The 14806-nt window shown below is 43.0% G+C and overlaps 1 protein-coding gene across 3 annotated transcripts in view; it reads left to right on the forward strand.

The window, feature by feature from the left end:
• Positions 1-3416: 3416 nt before the first annotated feature.
• Positions 3417-14806, forward strand: part of ano10a (anoctamin 10a) — a 66716-nt gene continuing 55326 nt past the window's right edge. For all 3 annotated transcript variants that reach the window (XR_012099451.1, XR_012099449.1, XM_073050143.1), the window contains exon 1: positions 3417-3554. The gene's annotated coding sequence lies outside the window, so the exon portion shown is untranslated. The remainder of the gene's footprint in view (positions 3555-14806) is intronic.

Here is a 14806-nt window from a genome sequence, read left to right on the forward strand (position 1 = left end):
CCCAGTCCGTGCTAGCCAACACCTCCCTCATCCTGTGTAGATTCCCTTGTTTAGGCATAATACACCAGTTATAGATAAAACTACTGCACCCATCATTTGTTTGAGAAATTCATTCATACTGTGATCACTTTCCTAACTACAAGATCATTAATTTTACTTGTGTCATTGCATAGGACCAGACCTATGATAGCATTTTCCCTTGTAGGTTCACTAACATGCCGTTCAAGAAAGGCATCATCAATGTATTCAATGAAGTGCTCATCAAGACTGCCTCGACCAACTTGATTCACCCAATCTAGATGCAAGTTAAAGTAACCATGACAACTGTCTTTCCATTCTTACATGCATCAGCTATTTCTTGGTTTGTTTTCTGTGCCACTGTATTATTATTCAGTAGTCTACCGACACCTCCCCCCCCCCCCCCCCCCCCCCGTGACTTCTTTTTCTCCTAACCTCTACCCAGATGGACTCACCATTCTGCTCCTTGGATCTCATACTGTCTCTATCGCCCTGACCTCAAACTCAATTAAGAGCACTACCCCACCTCCCTCACCTTCATGCCTCTCCTTCTGAATTGTCTGATACCGTTTGATATTTAACTCTCAATCATCTTCACCCTGCAATTTTCTGTAATGGCCACTCCTTGCACAGTAGCCAACTAACCTGGGATGTCAGAACGTCAGAGTACCTGGATGAACCCATGTGGCTACAGAGAGAATATGCAAAGTGCATGCCAGGGTAGGAGGTCAATACTGAACCAAGGCTACTGGGGTTGTGAACTAGTGACATTAAATGACGTGCTACAGTACAGCACTGAGGCTGTTGAATCCTTGAAAGATCACTAGCCTGAAGGGTTAATCATTCAGAGATGGCTAGGGTAAGAAAGTGTTAAATTGGAATAGTTGTTTGATGGGGGCCCAGCCTGACTGGCTGCACCTGTTAACGTTGAGGAAGCAATACCATTAGATTATCCTCAGTGCAAACATACAGTGTCTGGTATATAACATTGAAGATCTCAGAGCTAGGGTGCTGTATCAGAGGGACGTTGTTTCATCGAATCTTGGTAAACATTTCCATTCTGGATGCAGCGATTCAGATTGACTGGTTCACAATACACTGCCAAGGTAGTCTTTCAAAGGCAGACGTGGTGGGTATGCTTTATGATCAATTCCTTGGGGTGTACAAATGTTGTGGTGCTTTCCTAGTGCTGTTCACCAGAGCTGGAACACTTTGTGATCAAGTGCTGTCCATTTTACCCAGCTTGCGAGATTTTGGCAATTGTGGAGGGCTACTTCAAGAGCTAAGGAACAATTCCAAGTTAGGTTGGAGGTAACATCTGGCAGGGTTTGCAGGCCATTACATCTTAAATGAATGACTGTGGCATCATGAATGACTGTGAAGCTTCACTCCCAGATCAGCTCAATGCCTTTTATACTCACTTTGAAGGGGAGAATAAAACTACAGCTATGAGGATCCATCAGCACCTGGCCACCCTGTGATCTCTGCCTCAGAGGCTGATGTCAAGAGGGTGAACCTTGAAAGACAGCCGACATCGGCCTCGAAAGGTGACAGGCCCCGATGGAGTACCTGGAAAGGCTCTGAAAACCTGTGACAACCAACTGGCAGGGCTGCTTAAAGACATTTTCAATCTCTCATTGCTACAGTCAGAAGTCCCCACCAGCTTCAAAAGGGTAACAATCATACCTATGCCCAAGAAGAGAAGGGTAAGATGCCTTAACAACTACCATCCAGTAGTGCTTACATCTACACTGATGAAATGTCTAGAATCAACTCTTGTCTCAGCAAGGACCTGGGCCCACTGCAATTTGCCTATCGCCACAATAAGCCTACAACAGATGCAATCTCACTGGTTCTCCATGTAGCTTTGGATCACCTGGACAATACAAACACCTATGTCAGGATGTTGTCTATTGACTACAGCTCAGCGCTTAATTCCTACAGTCCTGATTGGAAAGCTACAGAACCTGGGCCTCTGTAACTGGATCCTAAACTTCCTAACCGGAAGTCCACAATCTATGCAGATTGTAAATAACATCTCCACCTCACTGGTTATCGACACCGACACACCTCTGGGATGTGTGCTTAACCCACTGCTCTTACTCCCTCTGTACCCATGACTGTGTGGCCAGGCAGAGCTCAAATACCATCTATAAATTTGCTGACAATACAACCATTGTTGGTAGAATCTCAAATGGTGACAAGAGGGTGTACAGAAGTGAGATATGCCAACTAGTGGAATAGTGCTGCAGCAACAACCTGGCACTCAACGTCAGTAAGACAAAAGAACTGATTGAAGGTAAGATGAGGGAACACACGCCAGTCCTCATAGAGGGATCGGAAGGGCAGAGAGTGAGTAATTTCAAGTTCCTGGGTGTCAATATCTCCGAGGACCTAACCTGTAATCAACATAGTGTGCAGCTATAAGGAAGGCAAGATAGTGGCTGTATTTCATTAGAAGTTTGAGAAGATTTGTGAATTTCTACATTCGTACCGTGGAGAGCATTCTAACTGCCCGCATCACCACCTGGAACGCAGGGAGGGGGGCATCTACTGCACAGGATCGAAGTAAGCTGCAGAGAGTTGTAAAATTAGTCAGCTCCATCTTGAGAACCAACTTCTGTAGTATCCAGGATATCTTCAAGGAGCAGTGCCTTGGGAAGGGCCATCATTAATGACCCTACTACCGACAACATGCCCTTTTCTGTTACCATCAGGTCGGAGGTACAGAAGCCTGAAGTGATTCAGAAACAGCTTTTTCCCCTCTACCATCCGATTTCTGAATGGACATTGAACCCATGAACACTAACTCACTACTTTTTTATTTCCTATTTTTGCACTTGTGGTGAACTACATATACCTGTCTGGACACGCCTCTGCTGACTGCTCCTGTGGCTCCTCCCACAGACCCCGGTATAAAGGCAATTGAGGCCTGAGCCCTGCCTCTCAGTCTCCAGGATGTAGTGTGGTGGTCAATTGCTGCTTGTTCTTTCTTCCAGTCAATAAAAGCCGATATCTCGCCTCACGTCTCAGAGAGTTATTGATGGTGCATCAGCACTACTTGTTTAATTTAACTATTTTATATACATTTATATATGCATACACATACTGACTGCAATCACCATTTTTTTCTCTCTATTATCATTGTACAACTGCCGCAAAGTTAACAAGTTTCACGACATATCCCGCTTCGTTTGGATTTTGTAGAAGCTCAAAGCCGAGCCCATCCGTGCACAACAGCGCCCTCTTTGGTCGGAAGACAGTTTACTGCCAGGTCGGGCGTTGAGATGACTGACGTGTGAGAGGGTGGGGCCGGGGCTGGGTCCGGTGATCTGCGCGCTGATAGGGCGGGCCTAGGTGACTGACGCGTGAGTGATGGAGGGCGGGGCGTGAGGGAACGGCGATCTCTAACGAAAGGCGGGGCTGTGCTCCGGAGATTGACGATGAGGTCCGATCCGATCGACTGCTGCCCTGATTTGTGAGTGAGTGAGTGAGTGAGTGACTGAGGCGCCGAGCCTCGGGGCACCGACTCTCCGGTGAGTAGTAGTCGAGCTCCGTGAGGAGACGAGAACATTCTGTCCTGTTCTTTGGCAGTGGACGGGTGGGGTTGGGCTGCCCAGGGCTGGACTGTGTGGTGTTGGCAGAGGCATGACCGGCTTCACTGTCCCTGTCGTCTCACGCTGCCGGTTTCCGCTCCCTTATTATAACGGCGTGGATATTCTAATGAGCTTCACTAGTCGGTTCGAGCTCCTGGAGGCAGCTCGTCCCCACCCGCTCCTGCGGAAAGATTTGCATGTCACGGCTCAGTTTGATGGATCTCCAAGCAATTTCCAGCCCACCTAGCGTCTCAAGGCGTTGGCGGTCTTTTGAACTAAGCCCCGAAACAGCTGACATGTCGTGCGTCCCCTGACCTCGCACACTTCAACAAACTTCATCCTCTGCAATACTTTTGCCTTCTGCCAACATTCCGCAGAGCTTCCGTTGGTTGACGTTGCGAAAGGTGCCCTCCGTTGTCATCCTTTTTGGGTACTTTTTGACTTCCTCTTTTGTTAAAGTCTTCCCCGACTCACCTCCCCCTGCCTGGCCTCTACACTCTAAATGTCAGTTCTTACAGAACTCGGCCATCCTTCCAGTCAGGCGACCTATTCGCCTATTCATGTATTCCATGATCTGTACTGGCGCCCTAAACTTCCAATCCTTCAATTAATATTTCTTAGTCACATGGTTAATCCCACTGAGATTTTTTCTCTCAATATTCAATATGCAGGCTTTTCGGTTCTTTGAACTCTGAACATGCACTTCTTACCTACTGTTGGTAACCAGAACTCCAACTGATTTCAAACTTCAAACTAATTTTTTTTAGCTTCTAAGCTGTTTTTCATAAGGTTGCTGTAGGAAAATACTCTAGGTGTTTGCTTATGATATTTAATTAACTCTGAGAGCATACAACCCAGAAACACTTATTTTACTGACACTGTTCCCTTGAAGCTGCATGAGTGCATGGCCATGCAGTAACCAAAATGTTCCTGTGCACTTGGCCTTTGTTGCACAGCTGGAATTTTCTTTTATATAATGTTAAGATAATTTTGAAATTGTTGATAAAATTGTGAAATACCCTGTCATTCTGTTAATGAATATAATCCATGAATCTTCTAGATAATAAAGGTACAAAAACCTTTAATTTCAAACATTTTAAAGCTTCAACCTACTTATAAGTTGTAACAATAAGCACAGAATGGAAGTCACCATTTCATTGTTAATAAATTGCCAGCCTGCTGAACGCTGACAGATCTACAAAAAAAAACGTTAATGTGCTGTGCAGTTTTCAGGCCATGTGAAAATTTCCTGTTCAGAGCAATGGTTGGTCCACCCAGCTGTAAAGATAAACATTAGAGGGAACATTGCTTACTGAAGTTGAAACCCAACTATGTTTAATTACCAATGGACAAGTATTAAGTAGTCATTGCTTAGTGAGAATACACCTGATATTTATTGATGGCAATGTTTAATTATTAAGAACATACTTCAGGTTAATTCAGTGTAGTTATTATATAACAATTACAGCATGGACATGGGCCAACTTGGCTCTTCTAGTCCGTGCCGAACGCTTATTCTCACCTAGTCCTACTGACCCACACTCAGCCCATCCATTCCTTTCTTGTCCATATACCTATCCAATTTTACTTTAAATGACAATACCGAACCTGCCTCTACCACTTCTACTGGAAGCTGGTTCCACACAGCTACCACTCTCTGAGTAAAGAAGTTCCCCCTCGTGTTACCCCTAAACTTTTGCCCCTTTACTCTCAATTCATGTCCTCTTGTTTGAATCTCCCCTACTCTCAATGGAAAAACCCTATTCACATCAACTCTATCTATCGCCCTCATAATTTTAAATACCTCTATCAAGTCCCCCCTCAACCTTCTACGCTCCAAAGAATAAAGACCTAACTTGTTCAATCTTTCTCTGTAACCTAGGTGCTGAAACCCAGGTAACATTCTAGTAGATCTTCTCTGTACTGTCTCTATTCTATTGACATCTTTCCTATAATTTGGTGACCAGAACTGTACACAATACTCCAAATTCGGCCTTACCAATGCCTTGTACAATTTTAACATTACATCCCAACTCCTATATTCAATGCTCTGATTTATAAAGGCCAACATACCAAAAGCTTTCTTCACCACCCTATCCACATGAGATTCCACCTTCAGGGAACTATGCACCATTATTCCTAGATCACTCTGTTCTACTGCATTCCTCAATGCCCTACCATTTACCATGTATGTCCTATTTTGATTAGTCCTACCAAAACGTAGCACCTCACACTTATCAGCATTAAACTCCATCTGCCATCTTTCAGCCCACTCTTCTAACTGGCCTAAATCTCTGCAAGCTTTGAAAACCTACTTCATTATCCAAAACCACCTATCTTAGTATCACCTGCATACTTACTAATCCAATTTACCACCCCATCATCCAGATCATTAATGTATATGACAAACAACATTGGACCCAGTACAGATCCCTCAGGCACACCACTAGTCACAGGCCTCCAACCTGACGAACAGTTATCCACCACTACTCTCTGGCATCTCCCATCCAGCCACTCTTGAATCCATTTTACTAATTCAATATTAATACCTAACGATTGAACCTTCCTAACTAACCTTCCATGTGAAACCTTGTCAAAGGCCTTACTGAAGTCCATGTAGACAACATCCACTGCTTTACCCTCGTCAACTTTCCTAGTAACCTCTTCAAAAAAATTCAATAAGATTTGTCAAAAATGACCTTCCACGCACAAATCCATGTTGACTGTTCCTAATCAGACCCTGATTAGATAATGTTAATTGGAGTAAATTTGGCATGCACTAAACTGTAGAAAGTTATTTTAAGGTAGAAAGGTCCATTTGGCTGGTTGGACAATTTCAGCTAATTTTAAATTGCATTTCATTAGGAAATAGATTTTAGTCTAGTGTGTCCAATTAAACATTACATTAATTCTGCAGTTTGTATACTATATCGCATATGTTGGATTAGGGGCCAAATTGCTATTCTTCTTGTCCTTTAACTTTGTTTATGCTTGCTTTTATGTTTGTATACTCACCTGTTTGTAAATGTTAGATTTTTTTAGTTTTTTTATCTGTAAAGCTGAGATGTTGTCCTTGTTCCTATCAGACAAGACCCCATTGTCTAACCAGCTTAGAATAATTTCTTTGTTCTTGATAAAAGACGAACAGCGTGGGTTAAATCTAACAAATTTTTATGTACAGTAATGGCTCCAGCCCAACATTAGCATGTGCAATCATCTCACGCATGCCATTTGTTGTGGGTGAACTGCCCGCATTGCACACTGGGTACTGAAGTCCTTTATTATGTTCTTCATTGTCCATCAGAATCCGATGACGACGTCCACTCCTTTAATGGTGAGATCTTTGATGACTATACAGTCCTACCCTGGACCTACAGGTTCTATTGTTATTATGTACACATGTAATAACACACCTTTTCCCCCTTTAAAGAAAAACAGCACAACACCATGTCCTCATAAATGTGCAAGAAACAATAATGCTTTCTAACAAAGATATTTAAATTAACTTAAACTGTAATGTGCAAGTACAGTCCCTTATTCACTCAGCAACCTTCAGTCAGTCTCTGAGGTGGTTTGATGTTCCTTTTTGGTCTACTATTTGTCTCTACAGATGTATTGCTTTCACTTGCTGTGTTAATGTTTATGTCTTTGAGAACTCTGATCAACAAGGTTATTTTTCAGATCTGCTTTGCCCCTTTGGTGTGGTGACAGGTGACGCTTCACAGCTATGTGTTGGAGTTTGTGGCTGTAGATCTATACAGTTCGTTCTCAGAGGTGTTCCTTGCTCTGTCTAGAGCTGGTAGAAATGTGGAGCAACTTCCTCTTGCACAAATCCTTGCATGGACCATGTGCCGGAATTGTAATCTCGGATTTGCATTTGATCTCCAGCCTTTAGGATTGGTAGGCTTTTCGCAGTCTTGTCATGATTTTTTTCTCTTCCTTTCTCTTTAGCCAATTTGACCTTGTGTGCTCATTTAGGTGTCAACTGTGCACTGGAAGGATAGTGCGTATATGTCAACTCATTAGCATTTAGGCTGGTGAAAGGCCATTCTGCGTGGCGCACTTCTGTAAATTATCAGACTTTTGTGGAAGTCCTCTCATCCATCTCGAGCTGTCTTCATTGATTTTGGGTGACGTGGGCTTGAAGTTGTATGTCACTCCCCCCCCCCCCCCCCCCCCGCAATCATTGGGAAAGGACTCAAATTCACAGCTGAAATTGTGGAGCATTATCTGATTCCAGTTCACATGGATCTCCATGCCTCTCAAACACAGCTTTCAGGAAGGTGATGACCGCTTTGCTGGATGTTGATTGTGGTGTTGCAACCCTCTGGGTAACTGGAAAAGTAATCTGTTACTACAATATGACTTTCCTCATTGCAATCAAACAAATCCACTCCAACTTTGAAGTACGACCTTTCTGGTACATAGTGTTGTGTAAATGGTTTTGCTTGCTGCTTTGGCTTGTAGGTAAAACATATTTCAGATGAAGCAGTACTCTGGCTGATGTCTGGGTTCATTCTTGGCATGTACATCACTGCACAAGCTCTTTGTTTACATTTTTCCTCACCAAGATGCTCTTCATATATCTTCTGGAGCATTTCTTTATGTAGTGACACTGGAATCACAGAGCTGTTCCCTTTGAAGACCATACCTTTCACTACTGACAGTTCAACTCTGCATGCCCAATAATCCTGAATACACATTGCACAGTCATTCTTAATTGCTGGCCATCCTTTCTGTATTGTCTCTTTGAATACTTTCATTGTTTCATCTGTCCCTGCTGCTGTCCTAATCTCTGTACTTTCAGAAGATGCTGGAACGGAGGCAACACTCATGTCAACATGGACCTATATATCAGCATTAATCTCTTGGTCGCTCTTCTCTTGTTGACTGCTTGAGACAATGCATCAGCAGCAAGCATATATTTTCCCGGTGTGTAGGTCATCTTCACATGATATTTCTGCACCCTTATCAACAAGCACTGTGTGGGATAATCATTCATTGGTTTGGACTTAATTGAGATGAGTGGTTTATGGTCTGTCTTCAATTCAGAAGTTTGTCCACAGGCATACTGATGGAACCTTTCACATGCATATATTCGGACTAAAAGCTTTTTTTCTAACTGTGCATTATTGGCTCTGGACTTGTTAAAGCCCTTGATGCATTAGGCCACAGGTTGCCATGTGTCATGTTGCTGCAGTAGTATTGCTCCAAGACCATATTGGGACACATTAGCTGAGATCCTGGTACACCTTTCAGGATCATAAAGCTTTAGCATGGCCTCTTCAGTTAGGCTGTTTTTCAGCCTCTTGAGTGTTTCAGCAAGAAACACTCTTCTTACTCGTGAAGACCAAATCCACTCATTTTGCTGTTCAAGGAGTGACCTAATTGGTGCTGACACAGTGGATAGTTGAGGGATGAACTTAGACAGTTAAGTCATCATCCCCAGGAAATGTCTCACCTCCTCTTTGTTTTAGGGATTGCCCATGTTCTCAATGGCTGACATCTTTCTTGGGTCAGGCTACACTCCCTCTTCTGATATGATATCTCTTATGAGTCAGTGTCTTAACACCCAGCTCACATTTTTCTTTATTCAGTTTCAAATTGACATTCTGTGTCACATCTAGCACCTATCTCAGTTGTGCATCATGTTTTTCCTTGGTGGACCCTCAGGTGATGATGTCATCCATTATGGGCTTCACACCAGGTACGCACTCAAGGATCATGTGGGTGGTTTTATGGTAAACTTCTGGTGTGGACAGAATCCCATACGGTAACTGAAGAAAGCAATATTTTCCCTCTGGTGTGTAAAAGGTACACAGTCTTGAACTTGCCTAATCAAGCTTCATCTGCCAAAACCTAGATGATGTGTGGTTGGTTAAACCACTTGGCACCTGCAAACTGGGACATGATCTCCTTCCATGTTGGCAGTTTTAAAATGCTTCCTCGATGGCTTCTAGACATATCTGCAATGCTCCATTTTTCTTTTACACAATGACCAGTGAGCTCAACCAATCTGTTGGCTCTTCAATTTTCTGTATGACCCTTATCCATCCCGTCTGTGCTAATTCTTGTTTTCCATTTGCACTTAGAGGCAAACTCACTTTCCTGCATGCATGGACAACAGGAGCCACTGTCTCATCCACATGAATTTTGTGTACACCAGATAAACATCTGAGCTCCTCAAAGACATCTGCGCGCTCTTCCATGAGTGAAATATGGTCATCTTTGGTCTGTGAAGCCACTACAGTGCAAAAATTCTTTTCACCAGGTTGAACTTTTCATATGCACTCAGACCTAATATTGGTTGTATGCTCTTTTCTACAATCAGTAGCTATGCCTTTAGGTGCTGCCCCTTGTGCTTGAAGGCCACTATCCATCCCCCTTTTACTGGAACATTCTCTCCAGTATAGCCATCACTTAATTTTGCTGGGTAAATTGTGCTCTTCCAAAACTTGCTCCATTTCGTCAACCATGTGCATCTTCCTCTGGGTAGCCCCAGCTTTGTAGCACTTTGCAAAATGACTCTTTTTCCTACAGTTATTGCAGGACACGTCTTTGGAAAGTGCCTGCCTCCACATTTCCTTTTGAGCCTACATTTGCTGTTTAGCTGTTGCTTTGGGAAATGCCTTGTGCACTGCCCCTCTGTTTTCACAACATGCACTGTTGTTTATGCCCTGTGCAGCTCCATGGCTTGTGCATGTGAGGTCTCCAATGTCCCACAGCATTCCCACAACCTTTTCCAGCTTTAATTTTTTTTCACGGAGCTGGTTTTCTCTAAGTATATTATCTGAGATTCCGCAAACTATTTGGTATCTAACTAGCAAGTCTCTCAAATCTTCAAATTTGCAGGACTTGCTCAGTGTGTGAAGCTCAGCCAGGTATTGGTCAAAGTTATCACCTTGTTTCTGGTCACAGGAAAACAACTTGTATCTTTCAAATGTGATGCTTTTACTTGGGACAAAATACTTCTCAAATTTTGTCATCAGCGTCCAATCTCAAGGCCGTCTTATCAATTTGGAAGCTGTTATTGATGTTCAAAGTGTCTTTGTCAATTATGTGTAGAAAGATAGATGCCTTCAATTTTCATCCACCCTTCTGGCTCCACTCGCTGCTAAATATACATTGAATCACAGTTTGAAGCGTTTCCACTTATCAGATTGCTAGTAAATCGCATAGGTGCGGGAGGACAGCTTATCCATGGCAGAATTTTTGGGGTCTCCTCTGAATCTGTCTTGGTGAATTCGGTGAAAAACAGCAGCTTCAGGACACAACATGCTCTCTGGCTGGCAGCTTCTCTCTTTTGGAACCTAGCGTCTCATTTTCAGTAGCTCGTGAGATTCATTTACTCTCCATGTTTAGACCTTGTGCTGACTTCTGACTCCTTTTTATGTTCTTGATAAAAAATTAACAGCGTGGGTAAAAGCAAACACATTTTTATGTACAGTAATGGCTTCAGCATGATGCGAGTGCGTGCGACCAGCTTACCAATGTCACTTCTATTTCTGGGTGAACTGCCCGCATTGCACACTGGAAACTGAAGTTCTTTGTTATGTGCACACATAACACAGTATTCAATTAAGTATTAATTCTGCATCTTGTATACCATATCACAGATGTCGAATTGGGGTTGAAATTGCTCTTTTTCAGGTAGTTTGACTTTGTTTATGTTTTCATGTTTGTATACTCACCTGTCTGTAAATTTTCGTAGATTTTTTTAGTTTCTTTGCAAGCCTGAGATGTTACCCTTGTCCCCATCATCTAAACAGCTTACGAGTTTGCAGTATAAAGGGAAAATACGATATCTCAGTTGCTTTGTTGTGTGCCGTTTTTCTCGTTTCCTATTCCTGCCAGTTACTGTTCTGTTACAAGCTGATACTGCTTGATTTCCTCTTTGAACATCTATTGAAACAACTGTAAACATTTGTGCCTCATTCTTGACTGCTGAAGAACCCTCTGGACAATACCATCTCCTGATCCAGCACTGAGAAAATTTAAAAAAAAATATATTTTTTGAGGTGGTTATACTGCCAGGATGGACAGAAAATTGTCTGATTGGCAGGAAGCAAAGAGTGGAGGAATAAAGGGGGCATTTTCTGGTAGGCTACTGGTGACTAGTGGTGTTCTCCAGGCGCCGGTGTTGGGACCGCGTCCCTTCACACTATATGTTAATAAGTTGAAATTGATGGCTTTGTGGCCAAGTGTATGGCTGATACAAAAATACATGGAGGGGCAGGTAGTGCTGAGGAAGCAGGGAGTCTGCAGATGCACTTAGACCAGGGGTTCCCAGCCTGGGGTCCAATGGTACAAAAAAAGGTTGGAACTTCTGGCTTACACAGATTAGGAGAATGGGCAAAGAAGTGGCAGAGGGGGATACAGTGTAGGGAAGTGGATGGTCTTCGGAATTAGAATCAGGTTTAATATCTCTGGCATATGTCGTGAAATTTGTTATGCAGCAGTACGTTGCAATACATAACCAAACCTGTAATAATAAAAATATATATATATATAGACCATTCCTCCATACAAAACTGTTTCAATTCATCAATATTTCTTGGCTACCTTAGAAACATAGAAAACCTACAGCGCAACACAGGCCATTTGGCCCACAAAGCTGTGCCGAACATGTCCTTACCTTAGAAATTACCTAGGGTTACCTATAACCGTCTAATTTTTTGAGCTCCATGTACCTGTCCAGGAGTCTCTTAAAAGACCCTATTGTATCCACCTCCACCACCGTCGCCGGCAGCCCATTCCACACACTCAACAATCTCTTTATTTAAAAAAAAACACAGAACCTACCCCTGACATCTCCTCTGTACCTACTTTCAAGCACCTTAAAACTGTGCCCTTTCGTGCTAGCCTTTTCAGCCCTGGGAAAAAGCCTGACTATTCACCCAATCAATGCCTCTCATCATCTTGTACACCTCTATCAGGTCACCTCTTATCCTCTGTCGCTCCAAGGAAAAAAGGCCGAGTTCACTCAACCTATTCTCATAAGGCATGCTCCCCAATCCAGGCAACAGCCTTAAATCTTCTCTGCACCCCTTCTATGGTTTCCACATCCTTCCTATAATGAGGTGATCAGAACTGAGCACAGTACTCCAAGTGGGGTCTGATCAGGGTCCTATATAGCTGCAACATTACCTCTCAGCTCCTAAACTCAATCCCATGGTTGATGAAGGCCAATGCACTGTATGACTTCTTAACCACACAGTCAACCTGCGCAGCAGCTTTGAGTGTCCTGGCCTCTCTGATCCTCCACATTGCCAAGAGTCTTACCATTAATACTATATTCTGTCATCATATTTGACCTACCAAAATGAACCACCTCACACATCTGAGTTAAGCTCCATCTGCCAGTTCTCAGCCCAGTTTTATATCCTATCAGTGTCCCGCTGTAACCTCTGACAGCCCACCACACTATCTACAACACCTCCAATGTTTGTGTCATCTGCAAATTTATTAACCCATTCCTCCACTTCATCCAAGACATTTATAAAAATCAGAAAGAGTAGGGGCCCCAGAACAGATCCCTGAAGCACACCACTGGTAACTGACCTCCATGCAGAATATGACCTGTGTACAACCACTCTTTGCCTTCTGTGAGCAAGCCAGTTCTGGATCCACAAAGCAATGTCCCCTTGGATCCCATGCCTCCTTACTTTCTCAATAAGCCTTGCATGGGATACCATGTCAAATGCCTTGCTGAAATCCATATGCACTGCATCTACTGCTCTTCCTTCATCAATGTGTTTAGTCACATCCTCAAAAAATTCAATCAGGCTCGTAAGGCACAACCTGCATTTGACAAAACCATGCTGACTATTCCTAATCATATTATGCCTCTCCAAATCGTATTATACCTTGCATGAACAGCCCTCTTCAGGTCATATGACAGCATCTCAATTGGGTTAAGGTCTGGACTTGGCCATTTCAAAACAAAAAATTTCTTGTTTTTAAGCCATTCTGTTGTTGATTTACTCATATGTTTTAGATCATTGTCTTGTTGCATCATCTAACTTCTGTTAAGCTTCAAGTGATGGACTGCTACCCTGACATTCTCCTGTAAAATGGCTTGACACAATTTTTAATTAATTGCTCCCACAAAGAAGGCAAGCTGTTCAGGCCCAAACCATGTTGCTCCTTCCACCATGCTTCACAGTTGGAATTTGTAAACAAGTTTTCTTACTGTGGACTAGACACTTGGGTCTTTAGAAGTGCTTTTATATCCTGTTCCTGCTTCATGCATCTCTACAGTTCTTCTAAGGTCCTCTGTAAGTTGTTTTGATCCAGGCATGATGCACATAAACAGATCTTTCTTGAGAAGAGCAGGCTCTGTCAGTAATCTGACTTTGTGTGTCTTTTGTTTTACAAGGTAGGGCACCTCTATAACCCACACCTCCAATCTCATTTCACTGATTGGAGCACCTGACTCCAGATAGCTTTTGTAGAAGGCATTACCCCTGAGGTTCACGCACATTTTTAAACTTAGACTGTGATTGTTTAAATGGTTTACTCAGTATTGATGAGATGTACAATTGTTTGTGTGTAATTGGTTTAGGCTGATTGTGTTTGTGTATTATTGTGACCTGAGGAAGAAGAGACCATATTTTATGAGTAATTAGTGCAGAAAACTGGGTAATTGCAAAGGGTTATCAAACTTTTTCTTGGGTTCAATGTCCATTCAGAAATCTGATGGCAGAGGGGAAGAAGTTATTCCTGAATCATTGAGTATGTTCCTTAAGGCCCCTGTACCTCCTCTCTGAAGGTAGCAATGAGTGGAGGGGATGCCCTGGGTAATGGGCAGGGGCTTAATGAAGAATGCCATCTTTTTGAGTCATCGCTCCTTGAAGATGCCCTGGTTGCTGGAGAGGCTAGTACCCATGATGGAGCTGAGTGAGTTCACAACTTTCTGCAGCTTCTTTCAATCCTGTACAGTGCACCCCCATACTGGATGGTGATGCAGCCAGTTAAAACATTCTCCACTGTACACCCATAGAAATTTACGAGCGTCTTTGGTGACATACCAAATCTTCTCAGATTCCTAATGAAATATAGCCGCTAGCATGCCTTCTTTGTAATTGCATTGATAAGTTGGGCCCAGGATTGATCCTCCGATATTGACACCCAGGAACTTGAAATTGCTCACCCTTTCCACTTCTGATTCCTCGATGGTGACTGGTGTGCAT

This window comes from Hemitrygon akajei, chromosome 1 (assembly GCF_048418815.1).
Source record: "Hemitrygon akajei chromosome 1, sHemAka1.3, whole genome shotgun sequence".
NCBI lineage: Eukaryota > Metazoa > Chordata > Chondrichthyes > Myliobatiformes > Dasyatidae > Hemitrygon > Hemitrygon akajei.